The sequence below is a fragment of the Octopus sinensis genome, linkage group LG18 (assembly GCF_006345805.1).
Source record: "Octopus sinensis linkage group LG18, ASM634580v1, whole genome shotgun sequence".
NCBI lineage: Eukaryota > Metazoa > Mollusca > Cephalopoda > Octopoda > Octopodidae > Octopus > Octopus sinensis.
In genome coordinates this window covers 28,730,818-28,740,859 of record NC_043014.1, presented here as the reverse complement: position 1 = coordinate 28,740,859, position 10,042 = coordinate 28,730,818, and positions in this window count along the sequence as shown.

Genomic DNA, 10,042 nt, shown 5'->3' with positions numbered 1-10,042 from the left:
ATACACAATCACATGATGTTAGTATTAGTATTTTTTATTTTCAAATTAAATTTAAAACAGCCGGTAACTTTCACGGCGGGAGTCAACAGGGCAATGCTCTGTCAGAGTCTGTCGAGCTTCCATGTAGGAAACTTCAGTGTCACAGAGACTTTTCACTACTGTATAATAAAAATGCTTCTAAGACCAGTGATAATTTGAGAGGTGGATGTTAGTCGATTGCATCGCCCCCACTCCCAAACGCTATAAAATAATCAAGTTGGTTACTACTCCCATTGTGAACTAAATCATTCAAATTATCTTTTCAAGTATAGGTGAAGTATTTTCACGCAAGGATTATCCTATTTCATAGTATAATACTCATGAAATATGTATTATACCGTCACCAAAGATTATAAACCACGCAAGAAACAACAACTTGCTTATTAAGTTCGGTCACCTAAACTTGCTCTCTGATTTTGACTCATTAAATAAGGTACAAATATTTATAACACTTTAAAACCAACTTTCTCTTCTTCCTTGTAACTCCTGTCTTCAAACGCTAAAATTAGGATTTGATACTGAAAACATTTTAACCGTGAGACATGCAATGCACAGACTATAACCATTAAGAAATATAGGATTATTCTTACTTATTTGCAACTTGAAATAGGTTGATCAGTGGAAATTGAACCAAGAAACGAAAAGTGAGACAGCAATTCTGAAATACCTCAGAACGAAAATTATCGCTGGAACAATTTGATCGATTTTGTTGTAGCAGAAAATATGGATGTTGATGAAAAAAAATAATCCATAGTAGAAAAGAAGAATACGTGCGAGAGCTATTTGAGGACATATTTGGCAGTTTTATAAAACGACTTTAATGAATTTATATAAAAACTTGTGCACATAACCTCTTTATACGATCGTTTAGTGAACCTTTCAGCTTCAATGACTGCTTCAGTGCGGAACTGAAATCTTTGATATGCCTGCATGAAATGGTTCTTATGGCGATTTGCAGTGGAGTGTAGTGCTGTGAGAATGTCGAATAGTCTCCTTTGCATTAACTTTCCAAATGCAGTAGTTCATGAGATTTAAAGTTGGAGTGTTTGGAGCCCACATGTTTGATGTAACACGAACTTTTCAAATTGTCCAACACCCATTCATGAGCCGCATGGTCTTTGTGAGATAGTTCTAAGTTTTGTTGAAATATGTATAGCCTTTCACTGCGTACTTTGTCCGTAGCTTAACATAGCTTAACAACAATCTCTAGCAGTATTACTTCTTAGAGCCTGTGGAAAGATGAAAGGTGGCATGACAGAGGTTAGCTGCCCTGCAGATATAAATATCTATTTGAAAATCAAAGAAAAAGAGGATATCTATGGACAACTGCTTCGAAACCTCCAGCTTCTATATTCATATTCATGAATTCATATTCATACCAGTAATAATTGGAGTACTAGGTTTTGTTATTAAATGCTTAAAAGAGAATCTGGATAAATTGGGATTTTCAGAAAGAGAAACTGACTGCCTAATTCGTACATTACAAGCCCAATCTGTGAGTGGAGCACTAAAAATATGGAAGACTTTTCTGAAGTTAACTACATCCCAAAGATGGAGCCTTGTATCTTTGTTGGAAACTGATTCCCTCCTCAGTGGAAGATTTATAATTGAAAGATACAAGATACATACATACGTGCAAACATGCATACATGGATGTCTGTTAATAATTCATTCCCCTTATTCAAAATCTGATTAAGTAAGCTTCTTAATACGAAGAGTTGACATCGTGTTGATATAATTTATTATTAAGGTGCTTCGGTTATTTAAAAAATCATGCTTAGTATGTTCTAATGCATTAACTGATCGACACACTGCTTTTGTGAAACATATCAGCTGAAATGATTGAAAATAATGAGCATATACATATCTATGTGTGTGTGTGTGTGTGTGTGTAACGTATGTATGTAACTATGTACTTATGTACGTAATGTGCTTGAGAATTTGTTGTGTGTTGGGGAAAATTGGATTATGTTCTTTGTCTTGTTATTAAGGGCTTACTAAGAGCCACTTCAAATTTTTTCGTAATTTCCATAGAGATACTTTCAGTTTTCGTTACATAAAGTTTCCAAATCCGTCATCAAGTATTCCGCAGAAAATGATGTTGATTCTTTTAGAATCTTTACTAAAGAACCAAGGAAAAATTTGATATATGTATGTATCTTTGTATGTATATGTTGAAACAACTGTGGAATTATAGGAAAATGATTACTTTCGGTTTAATTGAAACGGTTAAAAATCTAAGGACTGTTATAGAGTAAAGTTGCAAATGTGGAGATATATACAATGTAAAAGAAAAGTTTATATATATAAAGTTTATATATATTTAAAGAAAATATTCATTTACATTATAAGTGGTTAACTATTAAGTTATAGTTACAAATGTAGTTATGAAAATGCATGTATATTTCATCAATGGAATTAGATAGTGCTGTGGTTGGTATTTATCAAATTATCGTATAGGTATTAAGATAGGAATGCATACTTATTGATATCGTAAGCAATGATATAAATGAATTATTACAAAGTTATGATAAATGGAAAAAGTTATAGTATAAAGAATAAGCACGGAATTAGTGATTGTAGTATGTGAAAGAAATTTATATGTGAATAGTTATTTAAGTGACTGCAAAATTGTATAGTTACTAAGTTACGGGATATAATTGATATCAGAGAGGATTGCATACATTTGAGGATACCTCACAGTTTATTTCTGTTTGAAGATACAATATTATTACTTTCTGAACTGTTGATTTTAAGAAATATTAACAGATAAAAAGAGTTAACTTACTACCACATATCACATTACGATAAACCAGAGTTTTATCAAGTTTTCTTTTACGATTTAGTGCTAATTTCGTCAACTTGAATATTCTTTCCAAATAATTAATCAAGTGTCATTTCCCCGATAACTGAGCTGTCATTCTTTAATACATTTAATAAGAAAGTATTAATAAATAATTTCTCTGCAATGAAATTATAAACATTAATGTTGAAGGAAAGGTATTTTAGTTGCAACAGGCGATAAAATACGTAATTATAGACTTCTTGACTTTTTTATCGTTCTTATATCTGTTTTGCTGGGTAAACAGATAGCAATACTTTGTTTTCCTTGAACTACTACTTACTTGTAACTATAACTTGCCTCCAGCTGTTATTGGTGCCCTATGTTGTGTCACTGTAAGTCAAATATATTAACTTTTGGGAATAGTTATCTATGGAATTAAATTGCAGTCAATATTTCACTAAGGAGCACTTTCTACATCTAGAAATCTGCTTTAATGTTTCCGATAATTATTCATTTGCTAATCAAACTCATTCTAACTCATTAAAACAAATATGATACGTACCTGTATTTTACGATACATTGAGAGTATTTACAACATCCTAAGTTTAATAAAATTCAACCTATTTCTACTCAAGGTGATATTAAAACTAGTAAGATGATAGATAACATGTATACTCCAAGCTACTGGCTTTCAATTATAGGTGAAAGTCAAGCCATTTAACTGTCACGAATGATTCTTTAGAAAAAGTACGAAACGCACGCCAAATACAATGCAGTATCTACAATTGAAAACCGGTCGGCAGTTTTCGCATTTTGAGAATAATGAAATAAGTGTATAAAATACATTTTTATTGACTTAAACATTTGCTGAGAGAATGTATTATAATCATTACATTTTTAGTGAGCTTCGTATTCTGGCTAAACCTGAAGCATCAGATGTTTTTGCAATCACCTATCTGGCATATGAATTACAATGATAGCAAAACAGTGTGTCAAAACATGATACATATTCCCTCATTAGTAATATAAACCAGCTTTGTTGCTCTTACAAATAATATTTAATAATGTACACATACAAAACAGAAACATCTTATATGGAGATCTTCCATTTTTTTTTCACTTTCGCTCTAAAATTATTTTACTTTTTAACTAGCTACTAATATGTGTGTGTGTATGTACATATATATATATATATATATATATATATATATATATATATATATATATATATATATATATATATATTTCAAGTATAATAATACTTTTTATCGCCCTGATTTATTAATATCTCCATCGCCTTCTCCTTTTCATCGAAGTCATCATTATTCTCATGACAATAAGTATAGTATTTTGCATATCTACATTTCTCAATAGTGTTAGAAGAGTAATGTTTCATATGTGTTGTTCGAGAGTTGAAACGTTATTATCCGAATATTTCGTCTCACTGTATAAACTTATTCACTGTTACACTTTTCAGTTGGTTCTTGAGGATACGAATATTTTCTCTTACTTTTGACTTATTTTCCTTTTGCTCAACATTAGTATTTCCATAAAGCGGCGAGATGGCAGAAACGTTAGCACGCCGGGCAAAATGCTTAGCGGTATTTCGTCTGCCTTTACGTTCTGAGTTCAAATTCCGCCGAAGTCGACTTTGCCTTTCATCCTTTCAGGGTCGATAAATTAAGTACCAGTAACGCACTGGGGTCGATATAATCGGTTTTATCCGTCTGTCTGTTCTTGTTTGTCTCCTCTGTGTTTAGCCCCTTGTGGGTAGTAAAGAAATAGGCATTTCGTCTGTCTTCATGTTCTGAGTTCAAATTCCGCCGAGGTCAGCTTTGCCTTTCATCCTTTCGGGGTCGATAAATTAAAGTACCAGTTGCGTACTGGAGTCAATCTAATGGACTGACCCTCTCCCTAAATTTCGTATCTTGGTTCTAGAGTAGAAAAGAATATTAATATTTCCTAATTTCTTTTACAAAGCTTAAATCAGTTTGCTGTAGAACCTCTCTCTCTCAATAAATTTAGGGAAACATTCATAACTGTTAAATAACATACACTTCACAGACTACCTCTCATTGTTATTTTGTCCTATAAATAATATCAGTCGCAGGTACTTTATTGCAACTTCTAAAGCAATAATATTCCTTCAAGTAATAACTGTATATTCTTTCGTAAAAATAATAATGTCTCCTGCAAAGATAATGTTGTGAAAGCACTTTTAGTCAGCAAATTATTTAATTACTACCTTCCAGCCACACACCGTATGTAAGTATGTCCTGCGATATTTATTTGAAAATACATGTTGTTCAATCACAAAATACCAACCTTGTTGCCAAAATAAAAGTTTGGCTAAATAACAAAGCATTTGGGGTCATTGCGGATTTTCATGATTGCATTAACAAATAATATGTAACTGATAATATTTCTTTGAAATGGTTACATGGACATATTATATTTACCCCAAAAGCACACTAACAAAATATGTAACAAAGGTTAAACTATACGAAAATAAAACATTTCCTAAACATAAAATTAGTGAATTTCCCATTAGTCCTTCACTTAGGTTTTGCATTTTTTGGAGGGCTGGGGAGAATTATTTTTTTATGCTTTTATTCTTTTATACGTTTCAGCCCTTAGGCTGTAGACATGCTGGTGCACTGGTTATTATTGTTGAAAAAATAGCGTAATTTCCTGAAATTATGCGACAGCATTTTCTTCTAAAGATTTGTAGGTTTAGAAGTAGCTTGTCATGTCCAGTTATTCTCGCTGTACATCTGATAAGATAGTAAAATTATTGATCACATGTATATTTTTTCACTTTGTTGTCAATATGTATATATTCAATCCCCATTTATCTGTTATTTATTATATTTACTCGACACCAAGACTTCAAGGAATTTGATCATTGGTAAATAATTTGAATTGAAAATTACCCAACAACAGAATCTAGCCAGTATAATTGATGTCTATGGTGATGGATTATTTGTCTGCTTTGTGAGATTCTATTTTGCCAATTATGGGTGTCATACACGCTGATGTGCCTCGATTCTTAATTAATCCTTTGTTGTTTATATATAAATCTTATATATTTGGAACAAAATTCAGACACCCCAACCGTTTTGCTGGTTCATCTTCTGACCAGTAAATCCGCTTTATATCATTGACTTAAAAGTAAACCAACCGAATTTCCTTTTAACACCTATATTTTTATTACGCAATCATTATTTTTGTTCTCCCTGAATCTGATTCCAACAATCATTAACCAAGACGACTCGGCATCAATATCAACAGTTCGGAGGTCTTACGAAGGCCACAGGTAAAGCTCCTTCCTCTGGTCTAATAAAATTTTACTGTTCCCCTCCTCGTCATTAAAATTTATTGACATGAAGTGAATTTCATGTATTATCACCGTTAAAAAATAGTAAGGGCAATTGAGTGACAATAGCATTAGCAATTTCAAACCTTCCTCACATAATGTTTGACAAATATTATTATTATTATTGTTGTTGTTGTTGTTGTTGTTATGATTACCTCATATACGATGTATTGCAAATGTTTACAGGATACAATGTTCTCATACCGTGTGTAAACATGGTCACCGATGCACGGTGTATATCAATATTAGACCGCCTTTCTCTGTCAAACACAAAATGTGTCATAAAATTCAAATATAAAATGCAATATTCAGCCCAATGGTCTTAACTGAAGACTGCATAATTTGAATTCGTTGCACTAAAAGTACAAAAAATCGTGTGTGCAAAAATCAAACAGAACAACAGAAACAATCAAATCGGCACTTGATGAAAATGATGACAATCTAATGGGTCAAATATTCCCTCTCAAATTTCGCAAATAGAACGAAAAAAAAGGATAAATGGATACGAGAGATAATGCTTCTATTGTACATGCATATCTTACAGATGTTCACTCACCGCAAAGCGAAAGCACCGCCAAAGATAAAAACCAACGATAAAATTGTATTAACAATTGATAAGCAAAAACTACTTTGTCGCAGACATAATTAAAACCGATTCAAACATCAACATTTCCAAACCAAATGAATTAATATACAGAGCAACCAAGAGTATTCAAAATACAAGTAAAGAGCATAGAAAGTAAGTACCCAGAAGAAGAAAATACGAGAAAGGATTCCGATGAAAGTTTTCAATGAAATCAAGATTAAAATAACACAACAAACAAGAGGAAAGAGAGACAACCACTACAGAAATTTCACAAAAAAAAAAAAAAACTGAAATCAAGAACATCTTAAGTAATCCGTGTTAAGTCACAAAGAATACAGCAGTATGGAAAACGCCAACGATGTTTTGAATAAATTATACTATTCAATTCGAACCCAAAAGTGATTGTATCAACAACCCTGTAAAAAATAAAATAGAAGCCAATGCAACACCAGCAGCAATTGAAATGGAAGAATTGGGGTGGGGTGGGGGGGAATCAGCACAAAAAAGATTGGTGAAAACTCCGAACACAGTATCAGAACATCTTTGGACAACAGAATTTACCCACAACAAAAGAAGCAACTCAGACATTGAAGAAACCCAGACGGAGGATTGAAAGGCGCCCCCAACATAACAAATCTCCATCTTCTGGTTGAAATATTCAACAAGGTCACGTAAAATACTGGTAGAGAAATTGGCGGTGGTAAACGCAGCAACGAAATGATTCGCTGAAGGGGAAAACGGTCATAATCTCCATATCTACAGAAATCATACACCTTCAAAACTACAGATCCTTGACCCTACAAAACTTTCACTGCATTAATATCGCGAAGAAAACTGGAATCCCTAGAAGAAAACAGCAGTTTCCAGAAGAGCAGAATGGGCGCTGCAAGCGCTCATATTGCTGTAAAGATCAGTTACTAGTGAATAAAGCTCTACCTCGCATGGTAAAAGAAGGATTTGAGAATGGTATGGATTAATTATCGGAAGATTTTTGATAGTATTCCTCACAGATAGGCCCTGAAAACACTAATAATAATTCAGGTAGCACCAATAATAAGAAAATACACGAAACGTGTCATGAGTAAATACCAAACAGTCTTGCAATTATATATATCTTTATTACCCACAAGGGGCTAAACACAGAGGGGACAAACAAGGACAGACAAACGGATTAAGTCGATCAGATCGACCCCAGTGCGTAACTGGTACTTAATTTATCGACCCCGAAAGGATGAAAGGCAAAGTCGACCTCGACAGAATTTGAACCCAGAACGTAACGGCAGACGAAATACGGCTACACATTTCGCCCGGCGTGCTTAACGTTTCTGCCAGCTCGCCGCCTTAATTATAGACAATAGAGGACATTGTAAAAACTAAACCCATTTCCATTAGACGAGAAATATTCCAGAGGGTCTACATCTCTGTCTGGTTTTAATGCTTTTGGTAAATGCTATAGTAAGACTGTTGGCCATCTTTTTACATAGACTCTCTCAAGTTATATACTGCAAATTATAATCAACTCGAAACTGTAGCACACATATTTACTGAATTAATAAATATGAGATTCGGATTAGAAAATGTGCGAAAGTACCTAGAAGACAGGCAAATTAATTAAGAGATAAGAAAATTTGACTAAACACCAACAGACAAATACCTAGGAATCAATGAACTGGACAGTGTACAATACTCACAAGTGAAAGAAAAGATTAAGGAAGGACTTTATAGACTAATCAAACTAATATTTATAACAGCTAAATGCAAAACAGAAATATTTTCTGACTGTCCCAGTTATAATCTACAGATTAAATAGTCTCAACTGAACACTAAACGATCCACTAGAGTAAACAGAAAAAACAACGAAATTTACGTCTGCATTTAGAATACATCTCCCACAATTTAACATTGAAATCTATATTTAAGCCGAACAGAAGGCGGTAGGTGTCTTATACCAAAAGAAAAAAATTACAAAATGCACATTGTAAGACTATCTGTTTATCTAGAGTAGATTCATGGAAAATTAATGCATAAAGCTACCAAATATGAATAAAACAAAACACTATTTTCTATCTTCAAGGGAGCAAACATATACAAAACAGAGCTGCAATAACCAGCTAACTATGATGAAAATGGAGAAACAGCAACAAAAATCGTGAAGCAGCTAATATCAAGACTACACAATGCCATGATAAAAGGAGGTCCAGGAAAGTCCCGACTTATCCAATACTGGAAAAGGCTCAACAGAGTAGTTATAAACAAAAAGGCCTAGCACTAGTTGAAAAGCGGGAAACTGAAAGCAGAGACTGAGAGTTTCTCGACTACAGCACAAGACCAAAGTATTCTTCCAGACACCAACGAAAGTGTATAATGTAGCAGAATGCAATAACCACACAATAGGTAAATACATGGAAGAGCTTATTAACCATAGTATCGATGGCTGCCCAATCTTAGCCAAGAATGAATACATGTACAGACATGACAGAGATAGGACTACATACACTTGAAGTTGCGCTAGCATTATGAACTACCAACAGAAAAGAGATGGTATAGACGTATACCAGAAATGGTCTCCGAGAATGGCAAAGAAACCATACTCTGGGATATGCTGATACACATAGACAGGAGATTAAGGCTACGCGATCAGTTATTGTTGTCAAGTACCACTAAAAAAAGAAATGCCTCCTAATTGACATATTAGTCCCAACAGATGATAATGCGTCTCTAAAAAGATGGAAAAATGATCTAAATGTAAATAAAGAAACGGAGATAACCCAAATGTGGAGTCTGTAAACAGAAACAATCTCTGCAATGATAGGTGCTTTGGGAATGATAAAAATAAAGATATACAGACAAATGCATAACTACAGCCCCAAGACTTACAAATATGCATCTCATACAGAAAGTAGCACTGGCAGACACCGAATGTATATTGCTAGCGTACTTTCAATACAGCAAAAATAACAAAACTGTAACAAAACACTGCGCATACCCGAAGCACACACAGCTGGACTCGCTAGTGCAGTGAAAATACACAATAAAAATAAGACTACTGAATAATGGTGGTGGTGGTGGTGGTCGTCGTCGTCGTCGTCGTGATGGTTGTGGTGGTGGTCGTCGTCATGGTCGTGGATGTGTAATGGATGATAGACAAGGTGGAGCATCAAACAATGGAATCTTCCGCTTCACTACTAACTGGTAATCTTGTGCCAATCTAAGATCTCAACAGTATTACTATTAAGGGCATTAAAAATATCAATAA